Source organism: Mustela putorius, unplaced genomic scaffold (assembly GCF_011764305.1).
Source record: "Mustela putorius furo isolate JIRA1106 unplaced genomic scaffold, ASM1176430v1.1 tig00001059_pilon_pilon_pilon, whole genome shotgun sequence".
In the NCBI taxonomy this organism is placed as follows: Eukaryota; Metazoa; Chordata; class Mammalia; order Carnivora; family Mustelidae; genus Mustela; species Mustela putorius.
In genome coordinates, this window is record NW_025421553.1 from 823,445 (window position 1) to 843,086 (window position 19,642).

Consider the following 19,642-nt stretch of genomic DNA (forward strand, 5'->3'; position numbering starts at 1 on the left):
CTTGGCCATGGTGGATCTCGGGTTCTAATCCTGACCTGGCTGGTATTTGCTGTGGGGGCCCCCTGAGTAAGTTACTTGGTTACTCTGAGGCTCAATGTCTGGACCTAAGCACGGGAGGAAGACGAACACATACCCCCAGTGGGTCAGAGGGAAGACTCAATGAGATAACTCATGCCAAGTGACGGCTCAGCAAAGTGCTTAGCTCTGTAAATGCTGGCTGTGAGGAAGGAAAGGAGAGGGGGGAAAAAATAAATAAGTCCCTGGTCTGATATTACAGTTCTCTAACCCTGCCTCAACCTTACAAAGCTCCTTTTTATATCCTACTATATTTAACATAAATCTATAATCCCCTCCAAATGCATGGTTAAGTGCAGTTACAGTGTGTTCAAAGTATAAGAAAAGGGGCTTAACCCTGAGCAGCTCAGCCCAGGGAAATTCTCCTCCTTTCATGCAGGGGCTTCATCTGCCCCTCAACTCACCCTCCTCCCCCCGCAATTTTATAGCACGTCCTGATGAGTCCGACACATCTACAAAATCTCCTAATCTCTAGTTGCACCCCCTTTTTCACACAACTCCCCCAAAAGCCACCTCTGAGTTGCCCCAACTTGAGCACGTATCCCCCCAATAAACAGTAATTACACACCTGCTGTGTGCCAGGCACTGGGTACCCTGCTAGCACTCCAGAAGTAGGTCAAAGCCAAGCAGGTCCCTGTTCTCCTGGACATCCTACCTCATCAAGCAAGACTGGGGCACTCCTCAAACATTTCTACAAATGCAGCCAAATTGTCCAACGGGGCTGACCACAGGGCCTGAGTTCAAAACACAGCATGCAGTGGCAGACACTGGGGTACGGGGCGCCAGTCCTCAAAACTGGAATCCCAGTGTAGTCTACCTTCAGCTACACGACCTGGGGACAAGTGCCCTGACCTGTCTGGGACTCCATGTCTTCATCTGTAAAATGGAAATAATGAAATCAGACAAACAACCCGAGCTCAGCTCCTGGGACAGAGCAGCACTCGACCCATAAAAGCTGTTGCCATTGTCAATATGGTCACTGTGGTTACAAATACACAGGACACCTTGACGAAAAAGAAATCAGTAGGTTGTTTGGCCCTTCAAGACCAAATACCAAGATCTGCTGCATCTAAAGGCAATTCATGGGAGGCAATTATGAATACCTGGGGGGGGGGGTGGTAAGCGGAGAATGCTAAAATAGTACTCATCAGATATTCCATGTTAAAAAAAAAAATTAGTGGGGAATCATCAGTCTAATACTACTAACATCTAGAATACAAGATTGTAATAGAGAACCCAGCCAGTCTGAGCACCGGTTCCTTTGTCAAAGCTCTTTTCTGTCATCTTGATGGGACACTGATGTAACCTATTACAGCCCCAAAAAAAGAAAAGCAGGAAAGCAGCCATCTCCAGTTGGGGTGGGGATGGGGGGGGGGCCCATAAGTCTAACAGCTGGTGGTGGCAGCCTGTCAAACCGAGGAAAGTTAATGTCAAGAACAGACGCGCGGCAGTCTCTCACTGTTATTTTTGCATGATTATTCCCAGGTGTTGGTGCACGCTGAGCAGTAGCCTGGCTATTTATCACTCGAGAGAGCCTAAGAGCATGGGAGTGGGGAAGGAGGGGGGTAGAGAGAGGCGGGGAAGAAAAGGTTATTTACACAGATAGCGGCACTTAGTGTATGTAATCAGAGGGGGTTGGGGGGAAAAGTCTGCAGAGAGACTCTGGCAATATTTTCTCAGTTCACCTTATTTCAAGGGCTTCCTGAGGGCTGATGAGCAAGGAAGGCTCCAGAGCCGACAGGGCGGGTAGCAGCCTCTTTGCTTCCCTCCAACACTGACTCTGTCAGCCCTGGATGGGATCCAGGACAGGAAAAATGACAGCCAAAGGGGCACGGTCAACAGGGCAGGGGTTGGGGGGTAGGGGGAAGACACCCTGGCGGGCACCGCTACAGATCCTGACTACACCGCTCAGATCCAGCAAAGAGACAGGCAGGTGATGTGCAGGCAGAGGGAAAAGGGCCAGCCAGGGCCAGAGATGGACCAGCGTCAAGGGAAGATGGCCCTCCCACACCCTGGGACCAGTCCACGCACCCTGAGGGGAGCTTGCCCTGGGGTTTCCTCCAACCAGTGCAATGATCTTCACACTCATCCGACTATTAACCCCCGCCCCCCAATCCTGGATTCTCAGATCAACAACCACCAGAGTGGCCACCGTGTTTTATTTTGCTCAGAAAATATTTTTTCGTTCTTGCGAGCACTCAGGGGCACAATGACTTAATGCTCATGACGTTCTCTCCATATCATGGTATTTGGCTGTTTTTACGAGATCGCCCACAGACACCTCTTTCATGTAAAACGCGTTAGACAGAAAGACTGCACTTCATGTATGGGGAAATCACAGCTCTTTGACGGTGACCACTGCCACAGTCTGTCCCCTTGCATTTTCACCGCCCTTGGTGCCTGACATCGCGGCTGCTTTGTTAGCAAAGCGAGGGAAACTTATAAAATCATTTGCTTTCCGCACGGATCTGTTCTCCAAAGTGAAGTGTCAAGGTTCAACTCCCATCCCTGACACAGAAACCTGAAGAGATGTACATTGGTCACTCCCAATACTGGCTTTCCTGAATGTGGCAGAGACTTTCCCTTTTGGAGCCAAGACAGAAGCATCGTGGGTGAGTTCTTGGTTCAGGGTCTGCTGGGTACAAGGCATCAGATACTCTCCATCTCCTTGATGGCTCGACATCCCCATTTTATGGAGGTGATCAGTGAAGATCTCAGAGGATAGACAATTTACTCAAGGCCAAACCTCTCTGATTTCAAAGTTCATGTAAAACTATGAAAAGGAACAGCCACTGTTTAGCTCCTATCACATAAGAAGGACATAATACTGTAGGTTCTCTCAGTCCATCTTCGCAAGACTGTGAAGACAAGTATTTCCAGAATGAAGAAAAGGAAATCGGGAAAGTCAGTGACTATAAAAGGTCACTGGGCGTGGTGGCCAGGCCCACACTTGAACCCACAGTAGGGTAAGAAGAAAAGCAAACTCTTCCAAACAATACAAAATGGGAAAAGGCTTTCCTCTTAAGGTAATTTCGGACCCTCCTCTGTATATTGGAAGCCACACGCCTGATTCACCTTTCAATGAAGCACATTGTTCTCGGGGCATCTAGGCAAATCACTGTAATCCCTCCCAGAAAATTCCCTGAACCCAAAGCTCAGGTTTGGTGGTGTTATTATTTGAGATCAACCAATTCTAAATGCTACAACCACATAACAATGGTTGGGAATTACACCATGGCTTTCACTTTCTCGTTTCCAGGTGTGAAGACCAGAGGCTGCCCTAAATAAAAGGTCCCAAGGGGGACACTGGGTGACTCGGTAGTTAAGAGTCTGCCTTCGGCTCAGATCATGATCCCGGAGTCCTGGGGTCAAGTCCCGCACCCAGCTCCCGGCTCAGCGGGAAGCCTGCTTTTCCCTCTCCCACTCTCCCTGCTAGTGTTGCTTCTCTCGCTCTGCCTCTATCAAATAAATAAATAAAATCTTTTATAAATAAATAAATAAAAGGCTCCACGGTTCACCTGCTAACGTGCTTTTCAAAGACTCAGCCATGGACCACGGCTCTGGCCCCCAGCTGCTTCCATTTCCGACTATGCCAAAATCACAGAATGCCAAGCCCACAGTGTCTCTCTATGGTGGGGCCCAGGTGGTGGGGGGAGGGGGTAGCAAGCAGCACCAGGAGGAGAAGACTGGGAGGGTGTCACTCCAGAAGTGGCCCCTCTGAGCAGATTGCAAAGCAGAGACACCTAAAGGCCAGCAACATATATATAAAACTGCCTTTACACAAGAGCAAGTATCTTTTTCATCCTTGTAGACATGACAGCTTTCCAAGCCAAACAGAAGGTACCGTAGTACGCAAAGATAGAGTATAATTAAACTACTCGAGTCACTGTCTGAAATTTGTTTTTGTTTTGAAGCCAAATAGAATTCTCTGCCAGAAGGCCCTCAACTGCGTAGAGCTCCAGGACTGTGGTGCTGGGGGAGGGGGGGGCGGCAGGGGACACAAGGACTCCATCCTGGGACAAACGGACTCCACCAGACAATGTCAACTGTCACACACTTAACTTCCTCTGTGTTCTCTGCCAAAAAAACCTGTCCAACTGCTGAGCCACAAATTCTTCTGTTTAAAAGTGCCACAGACACTTCCCCCTGCTCAGAGGGCGGGCTGTGCTTACAGAATGGCACGAAGGGACCAGGGTGCTGACGCCTCGTCCGTCTCGGTTCTCTGGTTGTCTCCCATCCTGCTCACTTTCAGAGTTACTCAGACCACAAAAATAAGCCGCAAACAAAGGAGACCATCATGAAAGTGCTAAGAAAAAAAGAGAACATCTATTTTCTTTTGTTAATTCTTTGCACGAGTTCCTTGACTTTGTAAAAAGCTGCATGACTGAAAATTTCCATACAAATCCCACGTACACCAATTAGACCTGGCTCCCAATCCCCTGTGAGTGAAAAAAGCAGTTCAGTGATAAAACTCCGGATTTTTAACTCTGGATTTGGCTTAGCATGGGGACACCTACAGTACTAAACCAATCAATTTCCAAACAGCTGGATAAGGACTATCTTAGTACATGCAGGGATCAACCTTCCAGTGCCTGTCTTTGCATGACTCTAATTTCTCCTTGAAACTGGGTTGAAATTAGGGAAAGGTCACAGGCCTTTCACCCTACTTTTCTTTTTTTTAAGATTTATTTATTTATTTATTTGAGAGAAAAGAGAGAGAAACAACGTGAGTATGAAAGGCAGAGGGAGAGGGAGAAAGAATCTCAAGCAGACTCCTCACAGAGCAGAGTCCACATAGGGCTCGATCTCACAACCCTGAGATCATGACCTGACCTGAAACCAAGAGTCAGACCCTTAATCGACTGAGCTACCCAGGCGTCCCACCTTTCATCCTGCTTGACACAGGATAATTTTAAGGGGAAAAGGTTTAAAAAAAAAAAAGGAAACAAAGGCCTATTTGGAGGGAAAAAACACCTTATTCGTCTTTTCTTTCTTTTTTTTTTTAAAGATTCCATTTATTTATTTGACAGAGAGATCACAAGTAGGCAGAGAGGCAGGCAGAGAGAGAGGAGGAAGCAGGCTCCCTGCTGAGCAGAGAGTCCAATGCGGGGCTCGATCCCAGGACCCTGGGATCATGACCTGAGCTGAAGGCAGAGGCTTTAACCCACTGAGTCACCCAGGCGCCCCACTTATTTGTCTTTTTAATAGCAATTCTTTTCTTTGCCTTGTGTTAGGGAATCTCACCTGCCTAGCAGAGTGTTTTCAATGAAAATTCTAGACATTTGAATTATAAATGCAACGTGCTCATCATAACAAATTCAATAAGAAAGTGTCTGAGTCACACTGCAGAGGTGAGATGAAAGACAGTGCCTCAGCATGGGTCAAAACCCTGCTTCTCCAAAGCATGGCACGTCAGCCACAGAAGGTGACAATTCTGACTCACTGCCCAGGACACCGCCTCAGTACCATTCACTCTCCTCCCTGCAAAATCAAAAACTGCTCACTTATATGCTTTTCTTTTTTCTTAAAGATTTTATTTATTATTTGACAAAGAGGGAGTGAGAGCATGAGCCAGGCGGGGGGGGGGGGGAGCAGGCTCCCAGGCTCCCCACTGACCAGGGAGCACGATGGATGGGGGACGCCATCCCAGACCCTCAGAATCATGACCTGAGCAAAAAGCGGACATTTAATGGACTGAGCCAACCAGGTGACCTACTCACATAAATTCTTTATCACATACCTAAAGACGCACAGCATGAACCTCTTTTTTTTTTTTTAAGATTTTATTTATTTATTTGACAGAGAGAAATCAGAGGCAGGCAGAGAGAAAGAGAGGGAAGCAGGCTCCCTGCTGAGCAGAGAGCCCGATGCGGGACTCGATCCCAGGACCCTGAGATCATGACCTGAGCCGAAGGCAGCGGCCTAACCCACTGAGCCACCCAGGTGCCCCCAGCATGAACCTCTTGACTCCCTTTCCTCCATTATCTCCCAAATGCTGATCCAAAATAATGATCGACTTCAATAAATGAATGAAAGCTTTGAGATTTTAATTTCATACTGAATCAAAATAAAGGACTCAGGAAAGCTTTCCATGCTCTATCAGAGAGATGGAATGGTGAGAGAGAGAAAGAATCACCTTCATCTATGCTCCCACTCTCAAGGACCTCCGAGACATTCATATTCATTCCATGGGCTCTCCCAGGGAACGCCACCATGGCCTCTCCCAAGTTCTGTACCCAAACTACAACTTTTGAAAGTTTCTCCTCACAAATCCTTACACAAAAAGAGCTGCTCCTAGACCAGAATTCTGTTTTCCCTCCTGAGAACAAAGATTCTAGAAGTCAACAGGTCACTCTCTAGGAACACTCTTTCTTCTAACAGTTTCTTATGCATGCTTCCAGAAATGTTAACCACATAAAAACCCAGGGGGTGGGGGAGGGGGGAATCACTTTTTATTTTATAGCCTGAGGCATGAATTTTAACATGAACGGGTACAATGTTCATAAATTTCTTTAAAAAACCAAGGTTTTAATAAAAAGATGTTTAGGATAAAAGTAAGCAAATGCCAGTGCAGAAGGGAGAGAGCATATGATTAAGGCTATTATTTCAAGTCCTTGTGCAGAGGTCCTGAGATCAACAAGACAAGGGTAGTATAAGGTCTTCATTTTGTGACAAGAGGACCATGTACTGACTGTACACTAAGCCCATGTAAGCTGCTGCTTACTAAACCCACCTCCTTCTCAGGGAAGTCATTTCTTCATGCGACAAATTTTTACCAGGGAACTATAATGCAACCAGCATGGCTGCAGGAGCCCTGGAGGGGCACCAAGGCCATGGGGGAGACCAGCAGCCAGTGGGCAGGGCTGAGGTGGCACACTGGGGCAGCCCCGCAGGACGGGGTAGAGCACGTGGAAGATAGATCTGAAGAAGGGCAGGGTGGAGCCTGGGGGACAGGAGATAGGGACAGAGCTGGGCCATTCTAGACATGACCATCAGCAAAGGGGTTTGAAGCACAGGGGGTCAGAAAGACAAGAGTCCAAAAGGGAAAAGCAGGGAGCTCATGATAACCCTCCATCAGGCTCAGAATTTGGGGGGGTTCCACGAAATTGGACGCCAGTTCCAAGGCTGTAAATTAGGGGAGTGGGAGGCTCCGACCGTTTCTCTGATAAAGAGCACATGGGACACTGTGCAGGAACAGAGGAGAGGGGAAGCTGGAGGAAGAAGGGCAGTTAAGAAGCCATGACAGTAGCCCAGGGAAGAGGTGATGGCCGCTGTGGGGAGGGGAGGACAGGACAGGCAGCGCCCCCCATGGTGGAGCAGAGCGCTAATAAGTTCAGAGGAGTGGGGAGGTTTGGTGTCCAACACCAGGGAGCAGTCAAGAGAAATCCATGCCCACCCCTGAGGAGGTGGCCCCGGCGCTACCCCGCCCCTCCCAGAAGAGCAAGACTGACAGCTTTTTAAAGCCTCCTAATTCTTTTTTTTTTTTTTTTTTTAAAGATTTTATTTATTTATTTGACAGAGAGAAATCACAAGTAGATGGAGAGGCAGGCAGAGAGAGAGAGAGGGAAGCAGGCTCCCTGCTGAGCAGAGAGCCCGATGCGGGACTCGATCCCAGGACCCTGAGATCATGACCTGAGCCGAAGGCAGCGGCCTAACCCACTGAGCCACCCAGGTGCCCCCAGCATGAACCTCTTGACTCCCTTTCCTCCATTATCTCCCAAATGCTGATCCAAAATAATGATCGACTTCAATAAATGAATGAAAGCTTTGAGATTTTAATTTCATACTGAATCAAAATAAAGGACTCAGGAAAGCTTTCCATGCTCTATCAGAGAGATGGAATGGTGAGAGAGAGAAAGAATCACCTTCATCTATGCTCCCACTCTCAAGGACCTCCGAGACATTCATATTCATTCCATGGGCTCTCCCAGGGAACGCCACCATGGCCTCTCCCAAGTTCTGTACCCAAACTACAACTTTTGAAAGTTTCTCCTCACAAATCCTTACACAAAAAGAGCTGCTCCTAGACCAGAATTCTGTTTTCCCTCCTGAGAACAAAGATTCTAGAAGTCAACAGGTCACTCTCTAGGAACACTCTTTCTTCTAACAGTTTCTTATGCATGCTTCCAGAAATGTTAACCACATAAAAACCCAGGGGGTGGGGGAGGGGGGAATCACTTTTTTATTTTATAGCCTGAGGCATGAATTTTAACATGAACGGGTACAATGTTCATAAATTTCTTTAAAAAACCAAGGTTTTAATAAAAAGATGTTTAGGATAAAAGTAAGCAAATGCCAGTGCAGAAGGGAGAGAGCATATGATTAAGGCTATTATTTCAAGTCCTTGTGCAGAGGTCCTGAGATCAACAAGACAAGGGTAGTATAAGGTCTTCATTTTGTGACAAGAGGACCATGTACTGACTGTACACTAAGCCCATGTAAGCTGCTGCTTACTAAACCCACCTCCTTCTCAGGGAAGTCATTTCTTCATGCGACAAATTTTTACCAGGGAACTATAATGCAACCAGCATGGCTGCAGGAGCCCTGGAGGGGCACCAAGGCCATGGGGGAGACCAGCAGCCAGTGGGCAGGGCTGAGGTGGCACACTGGGGCAGCCCCGCAGGACGGGGTAGAGCACGTGGAAGATAGATCTGAAGAAGGGCAGGGTGGAGCCTGGGGGACAGGAGATAGGGACAGAGCTGGGCCATTCTAGACAGACCATCAGCAAAGGGGTTTGAAGCACAGGGGGTCAGAAAGACAAGAGTCCCAAAAGGGAAAAGCAGGGAGCTCATGATAACCCTCCATCAGGCTCAGAATTTGGGGGGGTTCCACGAAATTGGACGCCAGTTCCAAGGCTGTAAATTAGGGGAGTGGGAGGCTCCGACCGTTTCTCTGATAAAGAGCACATGGGACACTGTGCAGGAACAGAGGAGAGGGGAAGCTGGAGGAAGAAGGGCAGTTAAGAAGCCATGACAGTAGCCCAGGGAAGAGGTGATGGCCGCTGTGGGGAGGGGAGGACAGGACAGGCAGCGCCCCCCATGGTGGAGCAGAGCGCTAATAAGTTCAGAGGAGTGGGGAGGTTTGGTGTCCAACACCAGGGAGCAGTCAAGAGAAATCCATGCCCACCCCTGAGGAGGTGGCCCCGGCGCTACCCCGCCCCTCCCAGAAGAGCAAGACTGACAGCTTTTTAAAGCCTCCTAATTCTTTTTTTTTTTTTTTTTTAAAGATTTTATTTATTTATTTGACAGAGAGAAATCACAAGTAGATGGAGAGGCAGGCAGAGAGAGAGAGAGGGAAGCAGGCTCTCCGCTGAGCAGAGAGCCCGATGCGGGACTCGATCCCAGGACTCTGAGACCATGACCTGAGCCGAAGGCAGCGGCTTAACCCACTGAGCCACCCAGGTGCCCAAAGCCTCCTAATTCTTAACAGATTCCTTAATTTCAACACCAACTGGCCTCCACATAGTATGGCCCCACTGCCTCATTGGAACCTTCTGTTTCAATCCAGCTGAAGAAACTGAAAATTAAACAAAGGGAAGTAGGGAAATTCAGCAGGGGTAGGTTCTCGGGCACTGTCACTGTCATCAACCGCTAACCCATCAGGAAGAGAGGCCCTTGCAGGTGGATACTACTTCACAACCCGAGAACGAAGAAAGGCTTTCCTTCTGCCCCAGCAACAGCCCAGCCAATCAGAAGGCACGACTCAGCCAATGAGAAGGCACCATGCTTCTAGCTCCCAGTGTACTCCAATGGACTCTCTGTTTACAACAGCCCTCCCACGCCCCCCTATGTTCCCTAACCTTCTCCAGACTCGCCTGTGGGTTTTGCTGTAGTTCGCTTGTCCTAGATTGCAATTCGCTGCTACTCCCAAATAATCGCATCTTTTGCTGGTAAAATAACTGGCAGTTTTAGTTTTACGGTTAAGAAAACAATGATTCAACCCCATGGCTGCAGCCACCTCTTTTCCATTAGACAATTCCTGACCTTTGAGAACTCAGACTCCACCCCCCAAATTCCATCTCCCTCCATCTTTCCACGTCCCGGGCAGCCAAGAAGATGATGAGACCTTCACTTCAGGGGGCTTTATTACAAAACCAATGTACGTCCTGAATATACTTTTTCAAAGTGCCCTCACCTGATCCTGCCGCTCCCTGATGCCTTGAAGTATCCAAGGAACCTCCCCTTGAGAATTATTGCCCTTCCCAAGACAGAAACTCTCTTCCAATTCTCGGTGCCTTATTAAAACATTTCCTATGTTCCCACCCTGCAACTACAAATCCTGTTTTCTCCAATGCAAACACACCTTCCCTTCTTGAAGCAAGGAACCTGTGCCATCAGTCCACTGTCTATACAATGGTCAGCAAATGAAGGCCCTAGGGTCAAACACCACCCGCTAATCCATTTTAGTATTTCCTCTTTAGAGTCAAAAAGGAAAAAGGGCTAATGGGGGGGCAGGAGGCAGGGTCACACTATCTTAGCATTTGTACTTCCAGAATACTTAATCTTACCTGTATCTTATTTCAGAACAAATTTTAGATGACTATAAGAAACTACTAAGACCAATTTTAGGGTAGGGGCGCCTGAGTGGCTTAGTGGATTAAAGCCTCTGCCTTCGGCTCAAGTCATGATCCCAGGGTCCTGGGATCAAGCCCTGCATCAGGCTCTTTGTTCAGCAGGGACCCTGCTTCCTCCTCTCTCTCTGCCTGCCTCTCTGCCTACTTGTGATCTCTGTCAAATAAATAAATAAAATCTTAAAAAAAAAAAAAAAAGACCGATTTTAGGGTCAATGACCCAAACTCATATCTATCAAATGATACCTGCTCTAAATCTTGGTCATATAAAATCTTAAGGTGATCATGTCCAAAATAAATGAATAACCACAACTTTTAAGGTAGACACTATAATCTGTCCAAGATTTCTTAACCAATGAATAGAACATTTTATATAGTGGTAGCTTCCCCTGCCCCACAAAAGAGCAGAAAACAGTAAAGAGACTCCATATACTAATCTCAAACCCTGTGGGCAACTGAGCCTCTCATATTTATGTTAAAATGTATATTTCTATTATACTCTCCCTTAATATTACCACATTTCCAGTTAGTCGATAAACACCTGCAGACAGTGTTAGCAGGAGACCAAGCTAAATTTAAATCAAGTTAATTTGAGTCATGATTTAAATTATCAGTCAAGAAGAACTGGTATCTTTTTAAAATTAAAGAATGCATACTTATTTTTGCCATAATCGTAATATACTTCATAAAACTCACATATATAAATAAACAAATATAAGAAATATTATTTAAAGATGGCAAAAAAAACCTTTAAAATACTTCAATTATCTTTATCTTTACTACCACCACACAGCCCTTACATATGAGTACATATTTTATACAACCAAAACCATATTCAATCTTTCAATAGATTTTTTTTCCTATTTTACAGCTGTATCAGGAACTCCAATACAGCTGCTTTATGTATCAAAACTCAATGAAGAACCCATTTACATCACTAAGACACTATCTTCTCCAAGTTAATCATGAATATTTTTCCACAGTGTGTTAAAATCAAACAACCATAACCCAAACAAACTTATATTTACATCGCTTTCTTTAATAAAAAAGGGAGGGTAGGGGTAATTTCCCTCAACTACAAATCAGTTTAAGATAAGAAGCCTAGTTAAGCATCTTTATTTTTTAGTGCTAATCAATAAACAGTATTCTCTGATGACACTGCTTATTTTAATTACAGGCCTAAAATTTACTAGGGCCAAGGAGTGCTTAGGTCAAAGCCACTCCCAGGCATTGAAGGCTTCAATGTTGCACCTAGAACTGAGTACACAGAAACAAAATTGGAGAAAACAGTTTCATCTACATACAAATGCCAAATATGAAAGACACATCTGTCAAGCATTTACCTAAAATTTTAAGTATCTTTAATAATAACTCTGAAGAACTTGGAGATCTTATCAAACTTCTGTTCTGTTCTGTTTGGGTGAGCTATGGGCAATGTATTTCAGGGAGCTCTGGTGTTAAGTGCACTCTCTTGCATTCTCACTGTTCTAGAGCTCTAGTAGCTCTTTAAACTGTGAACAACTTACTTAAAAAAAAACCCTTATTCCCAATCTCTGTCACATTATTTTATTCTGAGTAAGAGACATTTTGATGAAATATTTAACTTTCACCACACCTTAAGCCATTACAGACAGCTCTTAAACGCAACAGGCCTTTAAACTCTGTAAACAGAATTCTGTTTGTTAAGATCAAATAATTATGTCAGCACTACTGCTTTGAAATCTAATATCTGGTCTAAAAAAAATAATAAGTGAAGATGAATTCACTAATGTTAGCAAAAAGAGTCTGAGGGGCTCTGGAGTAACACAGCCCAAGGGTCTGTAGAAGTACAGAAGGAGAAGAGCAAAACCATTTCGGCCCATTACTTAGTTGCTTTTTCTTTTAAGTTTTATAGATAAAGAAAGTTGTCTCAAAGACACATGAGTCTATGGTAGGATCAGGGCCAAGGTTCCTCTGAGGTTCCCAGTCAAAGCCCACCATGGGCAATGTGCAACCCGGTTGCATTCTGCAGTGCCCAGACCTCTGGGCAGATGGGGGGCTCTGGGTGTGTCTGTGCCAAGCCAAGTAGCTCCACCTGGACAGCGAAGCAGAGCAACAGAATGATTTCTGTGGCTGTTACCTCTTCCTCTCATAATACCTCCTCGCTTTCTCCTGCTTTCTCCAAACAGCAGAATCCTATTTGGACGCCCAGGTTAAGTACATAATATGATTCAACAGTGAGGACAATCTAGATTGTCACAATTCTAGATGGCCCTACCCCAGCCATGTCACCCTCTGAGTAGGAGCCCACATTCTGAGAACTGCCTCCCCTGGGGGGCATCTTTCTCTTCTTCTGCCAGAGAGACATGGCCCCAAGAAGCCAAAAAGGGACCCTGCCACCCCTACCTGTGCACCTTCCCAGGGAGAGCAGGTAATCTTTCTCTGCCTATCATTCTCCACGTGCCTTGTTGGAGGAACAAAAAAGTCTCTTTCACATGCATAAGGAAGTCTAATATTTTGTCACACAGGAATGAAAAATAAACCTAATCTAAGCTGTCATAGAATCATGAAATGCCTCTGGCAGTTCTATCAAAGTATGTAGACATGTACAGACTCTTTGAAGAAATGAAACTGCAGTTTATCAAGTGTGATTTATAAGCAACACTGATGTAGCTGGGAGATAACACTGCTGTCTAATCATTAGTAGTCAGACAACAGCCATGTGAACACATCAATTATGGGCCACTGCCAAAAGCCCTTGAGATCTTGGAGATTAACAGCCAATCCTCTGTTTTACAAGCTCACATCAAAAAGAATATTAATAAGAGGAGGGGCAATGTGAAAGCTTGTCAGAGTAATTCAGCCACTAACACAAGGCATTTTTCCCCCTCTTCTCTCTGTTGAATTGGCCTAAGGAGGAAGCTGGCATCAGCTACAAAGTGCGACGCTGCCAATTTCTTGGAAAATGTTTTTCACTAACATATGGGAACTTGTAAGGGTCTGCAAAACTGCTATTTGGTGAAGAAAGACAGGCAAGCCTTCTCCGTGTCCCTTTTTTCATGCTGAAATGAAATCATTATCGACTCATTCCTAAATTAATATGCATGGCAGAAACACCCACAAGCTTTTTCTCTGCCCTCAAAATCAAAGAATGTTGGGAAACCTCGAGTTTGCAATACTGCCACCCTCCACCAAAATCTAATTCACTACCAGAAACCACCAGTATCAACCTGCACATTCCTGAGTTCCTTCAAATGAACACGGTTCTTCCCCAAGTAGGACAAAAATTAAAATGTGCAGCCTCCGATTTTGAGGACTTAAATGTCTTCCAACTATCTCAAGAAGACAGATACAAATCCCACCGAAACTTCTGCAATTAGCATCAAACCGGCTCTCCCAACGCAGACAAGGAAAGCATTTGCAAAAATGTATGCCACAGGCATAGCGCTTATTACTGTTATATCAGTATTTAACATATGCACCAGTGAGGTTGGCTGTATTTTTGTAAATGATCAGATTAAACCAAACAGCTGGCAACTCACAGTTTAGTGGGGTTCCAGCAGGCTCCCTAATATATGAACATAAGCCACACTACAAATTGCATGGCCTGGGTCTCCCTTGCCACAACGAAATCGGTTTGCTGTTTTTATTTGTAGAACAGTCTGCATTCACGGAGCGTTTTCCTAATATTTCAATTGTCGTTCATCATTTCAAAATCAGCATGGCGTAGTGGGAAACACATTAGGGGAGGAAAAAGAAGCATGGGGCTTCTGTTGCTTCTCAGTAGTCAAGCTGTTTGGCCCCTAACTAAGTCATTTAATTCAAGGACTTGCTGACAAGCAACTGTTAAATCAAAGACTCTTTACCTGGGGTTCGAACACTTGGTAGAGTCTGAGACAGCACACAATTACAGAAGCGAAGGTCTGTGTGTTTACACACACTGGTGCACTTGCTGTTTCCTTCCCCCAGCAGAGAGAGCACATAGGTGCTCAATAAAACTGTAACCGAAAATAGACTTAAGAAGCACTGAGCTAGTGTCTGTAAAGTCAGGGTCAAGAGCAGCGCTTCCCTTTTCATAATACACACACTCTGCACATGTCTGCTCAAGTTGACCAGTCATCAGCCTGGCTTCCTCACCTCCTAAACCAGAGCACTAACAAGCTCTCTAACAACCTTTAAGACCATCATGAAAACCAACAGGAAATGACTTTAGAAGTACTTAAACATCATTTAAGGGATTACTGAACTCAACAAACATTCCCGGGGCACCCAGATGCTAGTGGCTGTCCAAAGATAATTATTGATTGTATTTTTTTGATATTAGAAAGGATAGAGTCTTCTGAGTAAATAATTTATCTGGGGAGCTTACTTACTTGGGGGAAGGGGTCTCAAAAGGGGATAAGACTATCCCGAGGCTTTGCTGATGGCTATACCAGAAACTCACTCCAAGGGCACCTGGCTGGCTCAGAGGGTTAGTCATCTGCCTTTGGCTCAGGTCATGATCTGAGCCAGGGGTCCTGGGATGGAGCAGTCCCACCATCCCCCACCCTGGCATTGGGCTCCCTCATCGGCGGGGAGTCTGCTTCTCCCTCTCTCTCTGCTACTCCCCCTGCTTGTGCTCACTCTCTCTCAAATAAACAAATTTTTTAAAAACAAATTTTTAAAAAACAAAGAAAGAAACTCACTCCAAAAGATGCTGAGTTCTCACTAATGGGCATCATCATCACCATCTTATAATACATCTAATTATAAGATTTTTTGTCTCACCCCTTTGCCAGCAAGAGCGCTCTTGCCATCAGAAAAGCACACGACTCAGTGGGCACCAGAAAAAGAACCACAGACGCACCCAGGACAAGGAACACAGCAACATCAGAACTCGTTCAGGTGAAAAACACTCTCACAATAAACATGGGTAGTTTCAATCTATTAAATTATATGGGCTAGTGGGTTTTTTTGAAAAATATCTTTTAATAACATGTTGAGTTTAAATGGCCAACTTCAAGGTAAAAACCAAACCACTGTTCCACTTAACAAGTTACGACTATTAATGACCCATCCATCATTGTAATCAATGATTACACACCAGAACTGTCCAAACGGGCCATGATCCAAGTTCTTATACAAATTTCACCAAAGGTAAAGGGGCCAAATTCATCCCTGAGCTCCTAAGATCTTATTATGCTCCAAACTCCTGGGCTGGCCTTTTTGTTGCTGTTGTTGCTCCCCAAATTAGATTGTTAACTTGTTTAAATTTTCCCATGGTCACACCTAAACTTTTAGCTGTAACTGGCACTTCTCTCTAACTTGAATAATAACTTTTTTTTTTCCCTAAGAGTAGTCTTCCATTGTAGCCCCGAGGGTTTTATGGGTGACCAAAAAAAAAAAAAATCGTCAAACAAAAATTAGCCAGCCAACAGGATACCACTGCAATCTGTTCTTCTGATACAGCATAACCCTTAGGGGTCCACAGACATGCTCGACCAGATCCAGAAAACCAGGTGCAATACAACCAACTTTGCAGATGGCGGTGCATTAAAGAATTAAAAATGCCACATGAACGTGAGATACGAAAAGATCCAGATAACTCCCAGCAAGGGCTTTTGCCTACGATCTCTCCTTGGAAGAAAGACAAAAGGTATGGGCCCACTGGTGCCAGCCCCCAGGTCCTCCTATGTCTGCAACCCTACCAAAAGCAGACCCCGTTGAGCCAACATTAACGAAGCACTCCCTACAACCAGGCACAGGGCTCCGTGCTGCAGAGATCTAGAAAGTAAGATGCCATCAATCCGCTCAGAGGTCTCAGGTGGGCAAGGGAAATGTACACACATACACAACAGTGACAGACTGAGCGAGACTCAAGTCAGAGACACGCACAGTTGTCTGGTCCAATAGCTAGGAGTGGGGGACATGATGATTCTCTTTGGAACCGGAAGGACACTCAGAAGACTAAGGAATCCAAGAAGAAGCTAAGGCCCAGGGATAGATACAGGGACATTTACCCAGGATCCTAAAAATCAAAGCCAACGCATCAAGTGGGACCCAGTCTCACAACTCCCGTTCCATAGCTTCTCCCCTTGGATCCGGACCTAGGCAGAAATGGGAGCCCCGCTGCAGAGAATACCCTTCCCGAAGGTCACCACCAGCAGGATTTCCTGGCTCTGCTCTGCTGACCAAGAGGGCAAGAAAGCAAACTGGCAGTTTTCTGAAGCTCAGCTGACCAGAAGAGATGACCCCCACAGATCAGACCTACAGCAGGAGTATCACAGCAGGCTTTATACGCTCCCCAAACATTTCCTCCGGCCTGCGGGGCAATTATCTACATGCTACTAAACCAAAAGGGCTAACTAAGCAAAACCAGGGTTTGTCTTTACGGCTAAAGCACACCGGGGAGGATATTTACCTGGCTGTGAATATTCCTAGGGCTGGTGCTGCAAATCCTTTGTCCCTTCTCCTCCACCTCCCCTCTGACCAAGTGCACTAATTAACCACCTGCAAAACACTTAGTGACATTATATTTAAAGCAATAGTGTGGGGATTTTTTAAATAAAGAACTATAAAAGAAAGGAAAAAAAAAAACCAGAAACGGGAGATTCTAACAACCATTCTTAACATTTGCTTTGGGGGGCTGGGGAAGCACCCTCCAATAAGCTATCTGCAGCTTTTTCTAAATGCACACAAAGAACCCCCCTGTAGAGCTGAAGAGTCAGAATAGCCATAGGGGACCTAGAACTGCAGGTTTGGGAACAGGAAAAAAATTAAGCATTTTTTGGGTGATTCAGATGCAGAGCTCTGATTAAGAAACAGTGATTTAAATTAAAGGTATAAGGATTCTAGATATTTGATCAAATACTATTTATCTCTTATAATAGAGGATTAATAAACAATATTTATTATAAAAGTTATATGATCCCAAAAGCCAGTAAGATAAAAGTCATGCTCACAGGGCGCCTGGGTGGCTTAGTTAAGCGTCTGCCTTTGGCTCAGGTCATGATTCCAAGGTCCTGGGGCTGAGTCCCAAATAGAGCTCCCTGCTCAGTGGGGAGCCTGCTTCTCCCTATTCCTCTGTCCCTCACCCCAGCTCATGCTCGTGCTCTCTCAAATAAATAAAACCTTAAAAAAAAGAAAAACCATGCTCAACTTCCAGTTGAAGACTACAAAGATAGTCAACTACCTCCAGAGCAGTTATCAGAAAAAATTTTAATAGTCTCAAAGAAAAAAAAGGTCTTCTCAGGACACCTGGGTGGCTCAGTTGGTTAAGCAGCTGCCTTCGGCTCAGGTCATGATCCCAGCGTCCTGGGATCGAGTCCCACATCGGGCTCCTTGCTCAGCAGGAAACCTGCTTCTCCCTCTGCCTCTGCCTGCCACTCTGTCTGCCTGTGCTCACTCTCTCTTGAGAGAGAGAGGTCTTCTCATACTGGTACAAAATCCAGAAGCCACAAAAGGAAATGAATAACCTGACAATTCAAGACAGTTACACAGAGGGAAAAGAAAGGCGGGGGGGGGGGGCGGACAACACTAACTAACATAAACAGAATCAAAAGGCAAATGAAGAGATGGGGGGAACAAATCTGCAAGCACAAGAGAAAATTCGCAAAATGTAAAAAAAAAAAAGGTATATTTATACATACATTTAATTAACATACACTGAAATACTTTAATAAAAATGTATATTTATATTTATACATACATTTAACTAATATACAATGAAATACTTTAAATTAATTTAAAAAACGGCCAACTCCCTAGGAAATGAGTCAGAGATTATACACTATCAATATATAGGAAAACAAAGCGATACAATGACTTGTAAACATGAAAAGGAGAAATTAAAATTAAATTAACGTAACGGGTTACCATCAGACTACCACAAATGAAAGCCAAATAATTATAATTCACCGTATTTGTTAACTTGTAGAAATACAGACACTTCACATCCTGCTTCACATGCTGGTAGGAACACAACTCCAGCCATCAAGTTAGAAGACAAACTTTGAAATATATTTGTATTAAGATGTCTACTAGAGCATTCTGAAAAATGTAACTGAAAAAGACTGTCAACACCCACAGGCTATTAGTAGAGAATCAGCTAAATTATGGAATTAAAGTTGGATGGCTCAGTGGGATGGGCCTCTGCCTTCCACTCAGGTCATGATCTCAGGGTCCTGGGATCTAGCCCCAAGTCAGGCTCTCTGCTCAGCGGGAAGCCTGCTTCCCCACCCCCCGCTGCCTGCCTCTCTGCCTACTTGTGATCTCTGCCAAACAAAAAAATAAGATCTTAAAAAAAAACCAAAAAGGTGGAAAATGAACACAGGATATCCAAGATATCCTTAGTTATACAAAAAGAGCAAGGTGCAGATCCGTTTCTTAAATGTGCTTGGAATCTGTATAAGGAGACAAGAAATATAAATATATATGTTTGAACATATGGAGACTATTTCAGGAATGACACACAAAACTGTTCAAAGTAGTTGGCTCTGCAGAGCAGGTCTGCGGGGAAAGGGAGTAAAACCTACTTTCCATTATATAATATTATTTTAGTACAGCTTAAACTTTTATAGATTCAGGTACTGCTTTCTTAATTTAAAAAATAAAAAAAGTCAACTAAAAGACATTTGAAGGGGCGGCGTCTGGGTGGCTCAGTGGTTAAGCCTCTGCCTTCTGCTTGGGTCATGATCTCAGGGTCCTGGGACCAAGTCCTGCGTTTGGGCTCTCTGCTCAGTGGGGGCCTGCTTCCTACTCTCTCAGCCTGCCTCTCTGCCTACTTGTGATCTCTGTCACATAAATAAGTAAAATCTTTAAATAAATAAATAGATAGACAGATAGATAAATAAATAAATAAAATACATTTGAATAGGTGCACCTGAGTGGCTCAGTGGGTTAAGGCCCCTGCCTTTGGCTTGGGTCATGGTCCCAGGGTCCTGGGATGGAGCCCCGCATCCGGCTCTCTGCTTGGCGGGGAGCCTGCTTCCCTCCCCCCCCCCCCCGCCTATTTGTGATCTCTGTCAGGTGAATAAATAA

At 45.0% G+C, this 19,642-nt stretch overlaps 1 protein-coding gene across 4 annotated transcripts in view; it reads right to left on the bottom strand.

The window, feature by feature from the left end:
* The window catches only part of ZNF608 (zinc finger protein 608), a 115,965-nt gene that overhangs the window by 64,438 nt on the left and 31,885 nt on the right, over positions 1 to 19,642 (bottom strand). The window lies entirely within an intron of this gene.